The sequence below is a fragment of the Pogona vitticeps genome, chromosome 1 (genome assembly GCF_051106095.1).
Source record: "Pogona vitticeps strain Pit_001003342236 chromosome 1, PviZW2.1, whole genome shotgun sequence".
NCBI lineage: Eukaryota > Metazoa > Chordata > Lepidosauria > Squamata > Agamidae > Pogona > Pogona vitticeps.
In genome coordinates, this window is record NC_135783.1 from 347,654,207 (window position 1) to 347,671,146 (window position 16,940).

The window sequence follows — 16,940 nt, forward strand, 5'->3', positions numbered from 1 at the left end:
CTGCGGGCTAAACCGCAGAAGCCTGTGCTGCAGGGTCAGAAGACCAAGCAGTCGTAAGATCGAATCCACACGACGGAGTGAGCTCCCGTCGCTTGTCCCAGCTCCCGCCAACCTAGCGGTTCGAAAGCATGCAAATGCAAGTAGATAAATAGGGACCACCTCGGTGGGAAGGTAACAGCATTCCGTGTCTAAGTCGCACTGGCCATGTGACCACAGAAGATTGTCTTCGGACAAAAACGCTGGCTCTATGGCTTGGAAACGGGGATGAGCACCGCCCCCCTAGAGTCAAACACGACTGGACAAAAATTGTCAAGGGGAACCTGTACCTTTACCTCTCTGAAACGTGTAGTTTGGTCTTTAGATTCTGTGAAAGCCTTCACAATGACTGGTCATGGTGGCTGGGGATTATGAGACTTGTAGTCCAGCATAGGTTGTGCAAGGCTGTTCAAACACATTTTAGTTGTGAAAGATAAATGGAAATAGAACATGTTGGTATTCCACAACACTCTTTAATTGAATGGCAATATTCCATGACAAGAGCAAGCCCAGCGGCCTTGCGGGTCAAATCTATGGGCCAGTAATAAATGCCTACTGAGATTTTGCACAGTATGTGCTGACTTTACTAGGTAAAGGTCAAGGTTCCCCTTGACATTTAGTCCAGTCGTGTCCAACTCTAGGATGCAGTGCTCATCCCCATCTTCAAGCCGTAGAGCCAGTGTTTTGTTCGTAGACAGTTTCCGTGGTCACGTGGCCAGCGCGACTAGACATGGAACGCTGTTACCTTCCCACCGTGGTGGTACCTATTTATCTACTCACATTTTTACATGCTTTCGAACTGCTAGGTTGGCAGGAGCTGGGACAAGCGACGGGAGCTCCCTCTGTTGCGTGGATTCGATCTTACGATGGCTGGTCTTCTGATCTTGCAGCACAGAGGCTTCTGCTGTTTAACACGCCGCGCCACCATGTCCCTATTTGACTTTACTAGAGTTCCACTCAATTGCCAGAATGAGGATGGGGAAGTGTAACATTAAAATGCTTAATTGCTACATGCACGGAACTGTCGTGTCCCAGAACAAAAGCAGACTTAATGAAGGAGAGTCATTGTTTTTCTTGCTACATGTTAGAACAACGTACGTTGGATTACAGTTCTCACCATTGCTAGCCAGCATGGCCAATGGACATGTTGAACATCGTTGGGCATGTTCTGGTTGAGCCTCACAAGAACCATCTTCATGGCAAAAGAACTTCAGCAATTGATACAATTACCTAGAAAGAAGGTGGGTTTCCATACCTTGCAGAAAGTCTTCAAGTAGAAGCTGGGACAGCCCTCTGTTGGTGATGGTCTAGCTTCAGAATACCCTGATCCAAGCAGGATGTGAGAGACTAGATAGCTCATAAATCTCTTTCCAACTCTATGATCTTCTAAAATATTAGCACAATTTTCTGCCTTAATTGGACTAGAGTCATGGGTGGGTACTAACTGCCATCCAAATGTTGTGCTCCAACTCCTATCAATCCAAGCAAGCATGACCAATGACCAGGGATGATGAGCATGGTGGTGCAACACTCTAGTGCCGCAGGTTCCCCATTCACGGACCAGATGATATTTCAACTCAGACAATATCTCGTCTATGTGATTCTAAGATTCTCAGGAAAGACAGGCTCGTTTGTTATCAGATGGCATCTGCAGCCACTTCAGCAATGCATGATTGGGCTAAACCTCAAGGATGGGCTGCTGTTGACCACAAGGTATTTCAGAAATGTTTCCCCACTGACTGGTGTTATGATATTTAGGTTATTAAGAGGTCAGTTACCCAACAACCCTTACGAAAATGGAACAGCCTTGTGGCATCTGTCTCAACAGTTGTTGTCTGCCTACTGTTCCTTAGAGCAGGGGTTCCTAACCTTGACTGCCCAGATGTTACTGTACTACAACACTCTGAAATCCTGGCCAGCAAAGCTAGTGATGAAGGCCCCTGGGTGTTTTAGTCCAGGAACATCTGGGGAACCTAGGTTGGGTACCCCTATCTTAGAGGAATAAATAACATTTTATAATGTGATCAGTTTAAATCTATCTGTAGCTCTTTCTGCCCCTCAGCAGCCTCTGTCCCTCCTCTACTTTAAGCCGTTGACAGAATTCTCAGTGGTTTATTTTTATTAATTTTTTAATTAATTAATTTTTATTAGGCCCACTGGCTCATAATCAAATCGTGCAAAATGGTGGCCTATGGGCTGAGCTTATGCAGAGCTCAATAAATCTCACCTTTTGGGCTATAACTCCCAGCATCCCTCAGTCAACACAATTTTGGGGGTTGTCCAGAAAATGTTTTCAAGCTCAGTCTCATACTGGGCTAAGTTGTATACACTGGGGAAAAAATCTACACTGTAGTGCATGGATTTAAGGTTGCAGTGAGTTGGAGGTAGCAGAGCATCTGAGTATTTTGCTGTTGCCAGAAAACTGAGCATCATGAACTTTGCTCTTCTCTTTAGGTAGCAATCTTGAATGCAAGCTGATAGGCGCAGTGGTGCACAGCTCCCAGTTATGTTCCAGCCTGTCGTGCATTGCAGAATTTCCCAACAGATCACGGCTTTTGAAAATTATGCAATCCATAAACCATGCTGGGTTTTGCAAGAGGGGCCAGACTGAAGTCAACAACTAGAGGGAAGGGAGTAAAGAATTGGAAGCCATGACACAGAGATGCAAGAGTTGTGTCTTTAATAAACAGGTAGTCTAAATGGCTGAGTCAAGATAGTCATGGACTTTGAAATGAGCACAAGCATATGGCAAAAAGTATGTGGAATGGAAATGAAATCTAGATTTGATTTTTGTTTCTTTGAATCCTAAAAATAGTATATGGAACTAGCAGGGAACTGGGTGTGTTTACCTTTGAGAAACGAAGACTGAAGGGAGATCTGATAACACTTTTCAAATACTGTACTTGAAAGGTAGTCATACAGAAGAGGGACAGGATCTGTTGTTGATCATCCGAGACTGCCGGACACCTAATAACAGGCTCAACTTACAGGAAGCCAGATTTAAGCTGAATATCAAGAAAAACGTCTTAACTGTTAGAGCAGTATGACAATGGAACCAACAACCTCGGGAGGTGGTGACTGCTCCAGTGCTGGAGGCATTCAAGATAAATTTGAACAGCTGTCTATCAGATCTGCTTTGATTTATTCCTGCGTTGGGCGGGGGGTTGGACTCGATGGCCTTATAAGGCCCCTTCCAACTCAATGATTCTATGAGTCTATGATTATTGTGTTTTGTCTGGCCTCTCTATTGAGCAGAAAGAAGAGATGACCCCAAAGAGCAGTAGCAACCCATGGTGGGTTTCCTTTGTTGGATGCCAGATAGCTTGACCTTTCCCCCCTAAACTAACTTACAGCCCTAGGTGTGCTAGAGGATGCTCTCCTGTCTCCATCACAAACGTTAAGAGTGACATTCACCTGCCAGTCTTGTTAACATCCATACTTGTCCTGTCTTCTCACACAGCCAATGTCATGGGTTGGCCTTGGCTGTGTGGTGGCGGAAGCTCTTATTGTAGTCTGTGTCATCGTGCGGGAGGACCCATGGGGTGGTTGCCTTGGGCGGCAAATTCTTAGGGGCGCAAAATTTCAGCCCGGCCATGGAGCCACCAGGTGAGGCAGAGCAAACAGCGGGCAAGGAAGCGCCTCAGCTTCACCTTCCTTCTTTGGGCTGTGGCTGCATCACTCACTCCGTTTCCCCCTCCTTAGAAAGAGTAGACCGGAAGGTGAAGGACAACCTGGAGCAGCCCGGCCTCCCTCCCCTGCGTAAACAAAGCAGGTCAGTGGCCAAGTCGAGGGGCTGAGCTGGGAGGGAACTCCACCGGTGCTAAGCCCCTCTCCTGCCACTTCCCAGGGCAACCTCAGGAGCACAATATTTTGGCCCACATGCTGGTAACCCATGCAACGCCATGGATTGTAATTGCCTGGATACCTTCAGAAAGCTATCTCAATGACCAGAGCAAACTTTCTCAAAGTTTCCCTATGTGCATATTCTAGTGGACCTTGTTCTTGATGTCTGCTGTTGAGTCCCTTCGGATTTAGGGCAACCCTGATAGGGTTTGTGCACTATGTGGAAATTTGAACCCAGGCCTCCTCGGTGCTAGTGCAACCCTATCCATTATACCACATTGGCTCTCCTTAGTAGACCTAGCCCTCCTAACAACAAGCATCTTTCAAGAAGAGCCAGACCTGGTTAATTCTTAGATGAGGGATCATTTAGATCAGTGGTCCCCAACTTTGGGCCTCCAGATGTTCTTGGACTTCAACTCCCAGAAATCCTGGCCAGCAGAGGTGGTGGTGAAGGCTTCTGGGGGTTGTTGTCCAAGAACATCTGGAGGCCCAAGGTTGGGGACCACTGATTTAGATAACCAACTTATTTTTGCTTTGAAAAGAAAGCCAGAATGTCATGGTAAGAAATAAAGAATTGTTCCTGTGCCTTGTGACCTACGGTAATCATCTCAGTCAGCGAGCCTAGGACAGTATTCTGTTCAGCTCTGTTTTTGGATCATAACTTCCAGAATTCCCCTGCTGACTCAAGGATTCTGGGACGTGGTCTCCAAAATATGGCTGTTCCACTCACCACGTCAGGTCACGCTCTCTTCCACTTCACTGGCTTCCCCTGGTGGATGGGGAAACCCTGGAAATAGTGGTGCTGTGTCATGCTTTGTCCTTTTAGCTGACCATGTGGACTGGAAACATGGGTTGGCAGCTGCCCTATGTCCCCCCGAATATCCAGCTTGGGCAGCCGTCAAGATCCCAGTGCCAAGCTGCGTAAGTCTATAATCTATAATGCAACCGAGGGGATATAAGGTAGAAAGGCACCAGCTCATGATGCTCAGCTGAGAGAGCATATAAGGTCGTAGCCTCAAGTGACTTGGGTGTCGTTTCTGCTTATGGCCCTTGGGGGGGGGGGGGAAGAGCAACGAATTAAACCGACAAGACTTGATTTGCCTCCCCTGCTAAAGGTTTTTTGAACATCTCTTAGAGGGTGTAGCCTGGCATTGTCTTTTTCTCTTAACTTTAACCGTCTGCTCTTTCAAAATTCTGAGTCCTCCGTTTTCTGCTCTCAGTCTTGCACAAAGACTTTCCTTTCTCTGACAAGGCACACGCCTCGTTCAGCATCCTTCCTAAATATTGTAAGTGGAGGAAAGTGACCTCTTAAAGCAAATCACTATGTAATTCATTACAAAGAACCACTCCCACTAACTTGTTACTGTTCACGGGATTCATTACATTGCTCATTATGTTGTTCATTTCTTTAAAAAAAAAATTAAAGACTTAAGAAAATGGCTGAAAAGTTGGGAAGGGGGAATTCTCTCAAAATCTCCCAGGAAAATCATATTATCCTCCTAAAAGTTTTTTTTTAAAGATGAAATCATGAGTTTTTTAGTTGTTATATTTTTGGAGGGGGAAAGAAGGATGCCATCCATTTGTAAAAATATTAACAAAAGGGCTGCCATCATTTCTTCATTATCCTAAAAAAGTATCTGTTACAGGTAGTGTAGTTATTTGGAGCGTGTTAGAAGTAAGTTCTGTAAATAAGTGATATGATGAGAGTCAAGGCAGGCTGCATCACATCCACAAACTATGTCTGGCATCAATGGTGTAGCATGGGTCGCCAGCCCCCAGGGCAACCCATGCAACACCATTGGGTGACATCCATCATGAGCATAGCTTCTGTATACATTGCCATATACCATCATCTGATACCACTCAATCCATTCGGTACAGTATCCAGAGATGGGGAAAGTATACTTTTTTGGACAACATCTCCCACAATCCCCAGCCAGAACCGCACCCGGCCAAGCTCACTGGGTGGCTTTGAGAGCTGAAACCCAAAGAAGTACTTTTCTCTCCATCTTGTGACAGTTTAATGTTTTGTAATGCTCCCCTGTATAAAAAACACCCCATAACTGGAAAGTCAGCACAGTAAGAAAAAGATCAACAACCTTCCTGATGTGCTTTTGAATGGTACTGGATTATTTTTCCCAATGCTTTCTGCCCGGAAGCCATATTCCAAGGCTGCCTTATTCCCCATATAGTCACATCCTTCCAGATCTTAGAAAGATTCCACCCAGAATCCATTCCTGCTCTCAGCTGGCTCAGATTTTTGGCATTTATTTTTAAAAAGCCAAACAAAAATTAACCCTTGTAGAAGAGGGATATGCAGGGCGAATATGTCCTCGGCATTTCATGCTGTTGTTTTGTAAGAAATGAAGCCGTGGCTGCTCTAAACCTTGTTCCATCAATAAGCGGAGTGTTACATTCATGAAAGCAACAAAATCAAGAAGCTGAACAGGGGACAGATTGGATTTGTCTTCAGTGTGGAAGGGACTGTCACTCTCGAATTGGCCTTCTCAGCCACACTAGACTTTGTTCCAAGACCTCTACTCAGAGCACATTACCATCGTCTCTCGAGACTGAAGGATGCCTAACTAACTAACATTTACGAATGACATTTTCCACAGATATATAGTTTGTGAGAATGGTGTATTCTTCCAATGGTATGGGTTAAGGAATGACTGTCTGGTGTATCTGAGGTTTCCTCCAGGCTTTACCCTGCATTGGTTGCCCATCCAATTCCGCATTGACTTTAAAGTGCTTATGATTACTTATAAAGCCTTAAATGGTTTCGGACCTCAATATTTGGCAGATCATCTTCTTCCACCTAGATCTACCCGAATCACCCATCGTAGCCAGCAGGGACGGCTGAGGGGTCTGACGCCGAGGGAGGCCTGGAAGGAAAAAACAAGGAACCGGGCCTTCTCGGCGGTGGCCCCTCGGCTGTGAAACACTCTTCCAACTGAAATTCGGCTGGCACCCTCGCTGGGTGTTTTTAAAAGCCAGCTAAAAACTTGGCTATTTAAACAGCCCTTCCCTCCAGTCCATTAAGTGATTTCAATCCCTAGTTCTTTTTTTTTCTCCTTATGGTATGCCATCTTGGCAATGTCTTGCTTTCTAATCAATTGCTAGAATTGTAATTATAATTGTAAATAATTGCAATTTTTTAAATGATTCTTCATATGTTTATATTGCTGTGCTTTATTTGTAAGCAACCCCAAGTAGACACTGTCTAGAGGGGCAGGGTAAAAATCTAATAAATAAATGATAAATAAATAAATCCCCATAAAACACTAGTGTGCTGTAAGGATTTAAGAGCACCCCACTCATAGTTATTGTGTTAGTTGTGTTGAGATGATGGGCGGTGGGCTGATACAGAGAGATTGGTTATGTGATATGAGATTTACAAACCTAATCAAGCTCTCTTTTTAAAAAAAGCACATTATTTAGTTTCAATTTCCAAGCTCTGAGCAAAACCCAGCCAACAGGGCAAGATGGCAGCTAAGCCAGAGCAGCAGAAGGACCATGGAGATCTTCAGATATCATCAACCACAAAAGCGCTGGGGCTGTTCTTGGTGTCTTCCTTACTAGAAGTGCATGAGACAAGGCTGGTGTCTTTATTCCATGCAATGTCAACCTTCTCGCTTCAGTGTGGTTATGTGAGTCACACTAGCCTTGCAGTGCAAGTGTTGGGTTTGTGTGAGGCACTGACCACTGGCTGGCGCTGAGTCACACGTCCAGGCTCGCCTGATTACAGACCACCCAATTGGCAAGGTTAAAAGACAAACCTTGCCACGTTTGCATGGGCTGTGGGCATTCATAATTATCTCTGTTTTACAGCCTTGAATGTAAAAATACATCTTTGATGTAAAATGCAAAGATAGGATTTTCAAGTTTGGATTTTAGATTCAAAGATCAATCAATTAAATGCACGTACTTTCTGCATCCCACTTACTGTATATATTGGCTTTGCAGTATAAAATGCCTATTGCATCAAAGCATAAGATATTACTTTTCCATTTTTTTAATGTAACAAAATAGGACGGAAACTTTAATGACAGATAGAATCACAACACTAATATACAGTGTAATCTACCACCGTCGGGAATGTAAATGTATCTACATATATTTCATCAATATATTTCATCTTCGTCGTCATTTAGTCGTTTAGTCATGTCCGACTCTTCGTGACCCCATGGACCAGAGCACGCCAGGCCCTCCTATCTTCCACTGCCTCCCGGAGTTGGGTCAAATTCATTCTGGTAGCTTTGGTGAAACTGTCCATTCATCTTGTCCTCTGTCGTCCCCTTCTCCTCTTGCCTTCACACTTTCCTAACATCAAGGTGTTTTCCAAGGAATCTTCGCTTCTCATGAGATGGCCAAAGTACTGGAGCATCAGCTTCTGGATCTGTCCTTCCAGTGAGCACTCAGGGTTGATTTCCTGCAAAATGGATAGGTTTGTTCTCCTTGCAGTCCAAGGGACTCTCAAGAGCCTCCTCCAGCACCACAATTCAAAGGCATCAATTCTTCGGCGGTCAGCTTTCTTTATGGTCCAGCTCTCACTTCCATACACTACAGGGAAAACCATAGCTTTGACTATGCGGACTTTTATTGGCAAGGAGATGTCTCTGCTTTTTAGGATACTGTCAAGGTTTGTCATCGCTTTCCTCCCAAGATGCAGGCGTCTTTTAATTTCGTGGCTGCTGTCTCCATCTGCAGTGATTATGGAGCCCAGGAAAGTAAAATCTGTCATTGCCTCCATATCTCCCCCTTCTATTTGGCAGGACGTGATGGGACCAGTGGCCATGATCTTAGGTTTTTTTGATGTTGAGTTTCAGACTGTTTTTTGCACTCTCCTCTTTCACCCTCATTACACGGTTCCTTAATTCCTCCTCACTTTCTGCCATGAGAGTGGTATCATCTGCATATTGGAGGTTGTTGATATTTCTTCCGGCAATCTTAATTCCGGTTTGGGATTCCTCCAGTCCAGCCTTCCGCATGATATATTCTGCATATAATTTGAATAAGCAGGGGGACAATATACAGCCTTGTCGTATTCCTTTCCCAATTTTGAACCAATCAGTTGTTCCATATCCAATTCTAACTGTTGCTTCCTGTCTAGTTCCTCTGCCCCTTCGGAATCCAGCTTGTACTTCTGGGAGTTCTCGGTCCTCATACTGCTGAAGCCTACCTTGGAGGATTTTGAGCATAACCGTGCTAGCGTGTGAAATGAGTGCAATTGTACGGTAGTTGGAGCATTCTTTGGCACTGCCTTTCTTTGGTATTGGGATGTAGACTGATCTTTTCCAGTCCTCTGGTCACTGTTGAGTTTTCCAAACTTGCTGGCATATTGAATGTAGCACCTTAACAGCATCATCCTTTAAGATTTTAAATAGTTCAACTGGAATGCCATCACCTCCCCTGGCCTTGTTGTTAGCCAGGCTTTCTAAGGCCCACTTGACTTCACTCTCCAGGATGTCTGGCTCAAGGTCAGCAACTACATTATCTGGGTTGTCCGGGATATCCAAATCTTTCTGATATAATTCCTCTGTGTATTCTTGCCACTTCTTCTTAATGTCTTCTGCTTCTGTGAGGTCTCTCCCATTTTTGTCCTTTATCATGTCCATCTTTGCACAAAATGTTCCTCTAATATCTCCAATTTTCCTGAACAGATCTCTGGTTTCTCCTTTTTCTATTATTTTCCTCTATTTCTTTACATTGTTCATTTAAGAAGGCCCTCTTGTCCCTCCTTGCTATTCTTTGGAAGTCTGTATTCAATTTTCTGTAACTTTCCCTATCTCTCCTGCATTTTGCTTCCCTTCTCCTCTCTGCTATTTCTAAGGCCTTGTTGGACAGCCACTTTGCTTTCTTGCATTTCCTTTTCTTTGGGATGGTTTTTGTTGCTGCCTCCTGTACAATGTTATGAGCCTCTATCCAAAGTTCTTCAGGCACTCTGTCCACCAAATCGAGTTCCTTAAATCTGTTCTTCATTTCCACTGTGTGGGATGTGGTTTAGATTATACCCTACTAGCCCAGTGGTTTTTCCAACTCTCTTCAGTTTAAGCTTGAATTTTGCTATGAGAAGCTGATGATCAGAGCCACAATCAGCTCCAGGTCTTGTTTTTGCTGGCTGTATAGAGCTTCTCCATCTTTGGCTGCAGAGAATATAATCAATCTGATTTCAATATTGCCCATCTGGTGATATTCATGTGTAGAGTCGCCTCTTGTATTGTTGGAAAAGAGTGTTTGTGATTACCAGTTTGTTCTCTTGACAGAACTCTATTAGCCTTTGCCCTGCTTTGTTTTGAACTCCAAGGCCAAACTTTCCTGGTGTTCCTTTTATATCTTGACTCCCGACTTTAGCATTCCAATCCCCTATAATGAGATGAACATCTTTCTTTGGTGTCATTTCAAGATGGTGTTGTAAGTCTTTATAAAATTGGTCAGTTTCAGCCTTTTCAGCATTGGTGGTTGGTGCATAAACTTGGATTACTGTGATATTGAAAGATCTGCCTTGGATTCGTATTGAAATCATTCTATCATTTTTGAGATTATATCCCATTAGAGCTTTTCCCACTCTTTTGTTGACTATGAGGGCTACTCCATTCCTTCTACGGGATTCTTGCCCACAATAGTAGATATGATAATCATCTGAACTGAATTTGCCCATTCCTGTCCATTTTAGTTCACTGATGCCCAGGATGTCAATGTTTATTCTTGCCATCTCCTGTTTGACCACATCCAGCTCCCCAAGGTTCATAGATCTTACATTCCAGGTTTCTATGCAGTATTTTTCTTTGCAGCATTGGACTTTCCTTTCACTTCCAGGCGCGTCCACAGCTGAGCATACTTTCGGCTTTGGTCCAACCACTTCATTAGTTCTGGAGCTACTTGTACTTGTCCTCCGCTCTTCCTCAGTAACATGTTGGACGCCTTCCGACCTGAGGGTCCCATCTTCCAGCGTTATATTTTTAGCCTTTCATCTTAATTTATATCATGTACCCAATCTCTTTCCAAAAATATGATTCTTGTGTTGGAGTATAGCTTTTACATTTTGTATATATGTATTCTATATAAGGTTACAAATCCCATTAAAACAATTTTCCTTCAATAATCCTTTTTTAACTTTCAATTCAGAAGTTAACTTATTATTAGCAGCTAGATTCCACCTCGCATTATACCATTCTTCCAACATCAATTGATTATTATTCTTCCAATTCCTTGCAAATACAGTATTAGTCTAGTTGCTGTTAATGTAAGATGCAGCTCATTTATACTGGAAATTCAAACTGGAAGGAGCTTTGACAGCTGCAAGGCTGGATTTTAACACTAACAATAAACAAAGTCAAGTTTCAGTGCTCACCAGATGTGAGATAGACTGCAAAACAATAACATTTTTTAAAAAATGTCTTCAGGTTGCCTATAGGGGTAGTGGAGAGGGGGCAATTCTGGTATATTTTGAGTGGGGCAAAAAATTTTTAAATTGTTCAACATATTTCTGGAACTTTGAGAGGGTGCAGGGTGGCCTGTTTCCATTTGTTTAAATATTATAAATAGGAAAGGGGAGAGGAGAACTCCAGTGGCCATGAATAGGCATTTGTGAACTCAGAATATCTGGCGGTTACCAACCCTTGATATAAGAGATTAATTTCAGGCACTTCTCCTAACCTGTCCTTGAAGAAGCTCATAGCAATATTCAGAAAGATATTCTATCTTATCCTGATCATCCACAATCAATTTAGGGCTGAGATTGGTTCTTTGGAGTCTTTCCAGTCTTGGACTCCAGCTCCTATCATCCTTGGTCATCACAGCAAGGGTGAGAGGTAACGGGGTTTGCAGTTCAACCATATGTGTAGAACCACGTATTCCCTGTCCCTTAGAGGTGGCTGGATAGCTCAGTGAGTTAGCTATCAGGCTGCGGAGCCAGAGGTTGGGAGTTCGATTCCCCACTGTTCCCCCAGGGAAAAGAGCCAGCCTGTGTAACCTTGGGCAAGCTGCACAGTTCCAGGGCTCCCCCTAGAGGAAGGGTATGGTAAAACAGTTCTCTCTACCTTGGAAACCCTGAAACAGATTGCCGTTAAGTCAGGATTGACGTGATGGCAGACGATTATTAGTTAGGGAAATGACTTTTCCAGGACATGGTGATCACCTTGCTCATCGCTGATTCTAAAAGGGGATTAGAGAAATGTATGGAGGAAAATTGGTGACCGTTGCTGAGTATCGGCTATGATGGCTGAAAGAAATTGCCATATTCTCAAGCAAATATCCCCCTGGAATTCTGACAGCAGGTTTCCTTGAAGCAGCTGGCGGACTCCTCCTGTTAGCAGGTTGCAGGGCAAAGACGATATCTGAATCCCACATTCCTTATAAAACTGTACGATGCTTGATCCAAGACAGATTGACTTGCAGGAGGCCTCTCATTCAGTAAAGCGTTTGGCTAAACCCAACGTCTCCCCCATAATTACGCCCACCATTCTAGCAACTTCGTTGCAACATTCATTGCGACTTCATTGGAGAAGTTCCTTTTTCAGACTACAACTCCCATATGGCCCTGCTGGTTGGGGCATTTTGGGGTTGTTTGTTTGTTTTTTAAGTCCGTTTCCCTGCTGGCAATGAAGCACCAGTCATTTGATCGCTTCCTGCCGCCGGGAATCATGAGTCATGACGAAGGGCCTGCCCGGTCATGCCTCCCTGAGATTTGCTGAGTCACCATCTCCCATCCTAAATCTGAACCAGAGATTTTCCCTGATTTCCCAACACCCGTTCTCTAATCTTAGGCTCGTCTTCACCATTTACTCATGTACCAATACTCTGTTTGCAGTGTTTGCCCGCCAAAGGCAGTCTCTTCTTGGAGGACACAGAGAGAGGTTCGATGGAAGGAAACATCAGTCTTTACAAAGTAAGAGATGAAGCCAGTGTCAGCTCTGACGTCCTGACCTTCATTCCACCAGCCATCAGTTCCAGATATTTCTCTTCCTGATGGCAATTTTTAGAGTACTGTATTTTAAATTGTATTTTAGTTGTTTTATCTTTTCATCCATTTAAATTGTTGTAAGCCACCCGGGTAGTGTGGGCGGCATATATATAAAAATAAAAACCCCACTGATATCTACAACGTTGCTTTTGGTCACGTGATTACAACCTTACACCATCCCTCTCTAATATCTCTACGTTGAATATAAATTTTTCAGTTCCTCTTCTTTAAACTTTCCAAGATATTCCTGGTTGCCAGATGCTGCTGGGTACAAATTCAATACATAAATAAATTCACTAGTCTGCAGACACATCTGAAGGCTACTGGATTATGGGCTTATCTAGCAGAACGTTAGCATCTTGTTAAACAATTGTTGGAAACCAAATTAACTAGTGCTCCAAATGTATTCATTTGCTATTGTGCCATTTTTCATGGCTTTGGAGGTTCACAACTTCTTCAGCCTCTTCTTCACTGATAAGATGATCTTGCATTTGAAACCCAGAAATGAAACAGTAAAGTGTTTGGCCTTTGAGAAAATCAGACTCTGGAATTTTGGACAGATTTTTAATATGCATGAACAGTCATTTCCCCACCCTATCCCTACTTCTTTGGTTCTCACCTGCAATGATGATGAATTAGGGGCAATTCATACATGTGAACAGAACATCGCAGGTCACATACCAGACATGGAACTTTTGTGGGACTTCCTGCTAACTCCCCCCCCCCTGACTTTTTTGGAAGATTTGAGGCCACTGTGATGAAAGATGTTTAAAGTCTTCCACCTCTCTGGCTTTGTCACCAGGCAAAGAAGAAAAGGATGAGTGCATAAGATGTAAAGCTAACGAATGAGCTCCTTATTTTGGCTCAAATATAGTGTGACCTGCATAAGCATCACTTAGCACAATAATCACTAAGGTCAGAAGTGACGGCCGGTTATAATATCCTCTTGGTTCAAGGGCTGAATATATCTAACCCTCCCTATAATTGTTTGACTCTAAAGAGGGGAGATTAACTGCCTATCTCATTATATTTATCTGAGCGAGGGGTGCAAGGGTGGCTTGTTAGCATTTTCTCATTTTTACTTTATCACTCGGATAGAAAAAGCCGTTTAAGCTGCTTAATAATAATAGCTGGACACGGCTATTGATTTAGCATAAATAACCGCATGCAATTTAATTGCATGGCTCGTGATCTCCACCCCCCCCAGCCTCCAAGAGTACTGTTTTAATTATTCATGCCATTAGTCTCCACGCTTCTCAGACGGAGGTTGTAATCGTTTGAGCTGAACCTCTTGCATGGGATTCAGCGATACCTTTTTAGCACAACCTTCCCTGATCCGGTGTGCTCCAGAAGTCTTCAACCGCAACTCCTGTCCATCACCGTGCTGGCAGAGAATGGGGAGGGTCGTGGCTGAATTTATGGACATAGGCTGGTGTCCCACGGAATATTTACATATGGAGAAGTTCACCTGGGGAAGCGCATAAGGTGATCTGTTGAGGTTGTGGTTGATCACATGCAACTTTCAACTCATCAGATCACCATGGCTTGGAGCATAAATATATCCACTGTCCTGGTGTGTGTTTGCATTGGCTGCCGGTATGCTTCTGGGCCAGGTTCAAGGTGCTTATGCTGACATTTAAAGCCTTAAATGGTTTAGGACCTTGCTACCTATCTGATCTCCTGTCCCTCAGAACAACCACCCATCCTACCCCCACTTCTCATACTGGGATGTTTTGGGTGGCCACCCTGAGGGAGGCCTGAAAAGCACCAATGTCAAACAGCGCCTTCTCTGTGGTGGCCACATTGTTATGGAACTGTCTCCCAATACAGGTGTGACTGGCTCCTTCCCTCCTTGGCTTCAGAAAAGAACTCAAAACAGGTCTTTCAGAGCCTTATCTTTAACTTACTTTGATTTTCGTCTCTAGAGTCTGTTGAGGTCTGTTGCTGAAGGCAAACATGTTTGTCAATTTGCTGTTTGATCCATTCATTTGTAAGTAATGAAACCTTTTAGTCTTTCTACTGCTAATACCTCAAAGTGAGCTATTGAGATTGTAAATACCCGTTGATGAGAGAGAAAAAGGGGTGGGCAGCTCTGTGAATCCTTGCATTTCTGTGCAGCTGGAGGGATTTAACTAGAAATTCGAAACTATGGAACAGAAATCAGGGTAGTAGTTTGGGGATGTTTTACTGTCCAAATATTTTTGGGTTGCTGCTCAGATACTCTCTTGCTATTGGCCAGGCTATCTGGAGAGAGCACTTGTGCAAGGTCAAAGCCCTTGGACTTTCTGATCAGCAGGGACTAAGACATATTCACGCCATGCTCTTCCCTCGCTCCTCTGCTTCCTTCTTCCTTCTGGACTTTTCAGTAGGCAGCCTGCTCCTCATTTGTTAAGATAGATAAATCCAGCTGCTTGCATTTTTAGACTCTCAATGTGCTGAGGAAGGCTGGATATGAAGTACCTGGACTTCCAAATTTATCACTGCACCACCGGGTGGATAGAGGGGAAATACTGAATGTGATGGCCCCATGCAAAGCTCGAAAGAAGTCTACCCGGGTCATGCTAGCACTATGGCCATTTCTCAGACAGGGGATACCAAGGTGTGAAGAATGCACACTCCTATATAGGCAATTCACATGACCTATGCAATGCATTGGCTTCCAACCTGTGGAACTCCTTGCCACAGGAGGTAGTGATGGCATCTGGCCTAGATGCCTTTCAAAAAGGACTGGAAAGATTTCTGAGGAAAAGTCCATTGCAGGTTGCAAGCCATGATGGGGATGTACAATCTCCAGGCTTAGTCTCGTGTGCTCCCAGAGGCATCTGGTGGGGCCACTGTTGAGATACGGGAAGTTGGACTAGAGGGGCCCTCGGCCTGATCCAGCAGGGCTCTTCTTTTGTTCTTATAACCTGCCAGGGGAATGACATTACAAGCAGGGGTGGAACATGGGCTTGCCAGCAGCTCATTGCTTTGCCAAGTAATTCTGCCTAATAATTTTTCCTAATAATTTGACAGCATGGAAGAGCCACATCTTTGGACTACAATGTCCAGAATCTTGCGACCAGCCACGACTCGGGTATTTGAGTAATTGTCATTTAAAAAATAATAATAAATTGCAATTTCTATGCCGTCATCAGGTCAAGTAAAAAAAAAAAAGAATTAGGGAAGTGTGCACGCTTGAAGATAACTCTTTTCTTTCAAAATCCTGCATAACAAGCAAGCGGGGAGGAGGAAGGAAGATCTTGAGCCCAGGTGATTGCAGAAGTAGCTGAGTGGCTGCAACAAATATTGTCCACAAGGCGAGACTTGCATTTTGCTATTTAACAAAAAGGGGGGGGGGAACTGTAGTTTTAGAGACATGATCTTCATGTGCACAGTGATAAGGGATGTGATAGGAAGGAGGAACCTTCAGAGTAAGAGGAGATTATTTTCTTCTCTTTCGTTCATTGTCAGCAGGCGTCGATGGGGCTCAGAGATATCCTTCAGACAGCACTAGAGAACCAACAGCTTGAAAGAGGGGTTAAAAAACACTGACTCATGGTTAGTGGTCACGCTAACTCAGCATTAACGGCTCGCTCCTTCCCCGCCAACCGCAGGGTGTGAGCAACAGGCCGTGATCCCTTTGGCGAGAAATTATGTCGCAATATTTATGGTAATCTGAGCTCCCCTGTTGTTGCTGTGTTCTGTGTGTGTCTTTTGCTCCTAGGTTGTTGAAAACCGGCAAGGGAAGTTGATGGATGACTTTTTCTGGGCCTCCCTAAAGATGGAATAAAGGAGTGGTTCACGCTCTGAAGTGCTGGGCATTCTTTCGCTGGAGAGGCTACGTCTCTCTCTTGCAACCAACACAACAAAAGGGTTTTTTGTAGGTTGCAATCTATGAAACGCATGTGCCACATAAAATCTGCTCATTTTTTTAATGGGGCCACAAGGCATTTTGCATATATGCAAATAGCTTTGGTCGGTCTTTGAAGAGCCGGGTGGAAAATTCCAGCCCAGTGTATACTAGGGGTGAAGTTGCAAACCACACACACACACACCCCAATGGTAGTCTGCACTTGAGTTATGAATGTTTCATGTTTTTGTTATTATGTATTGT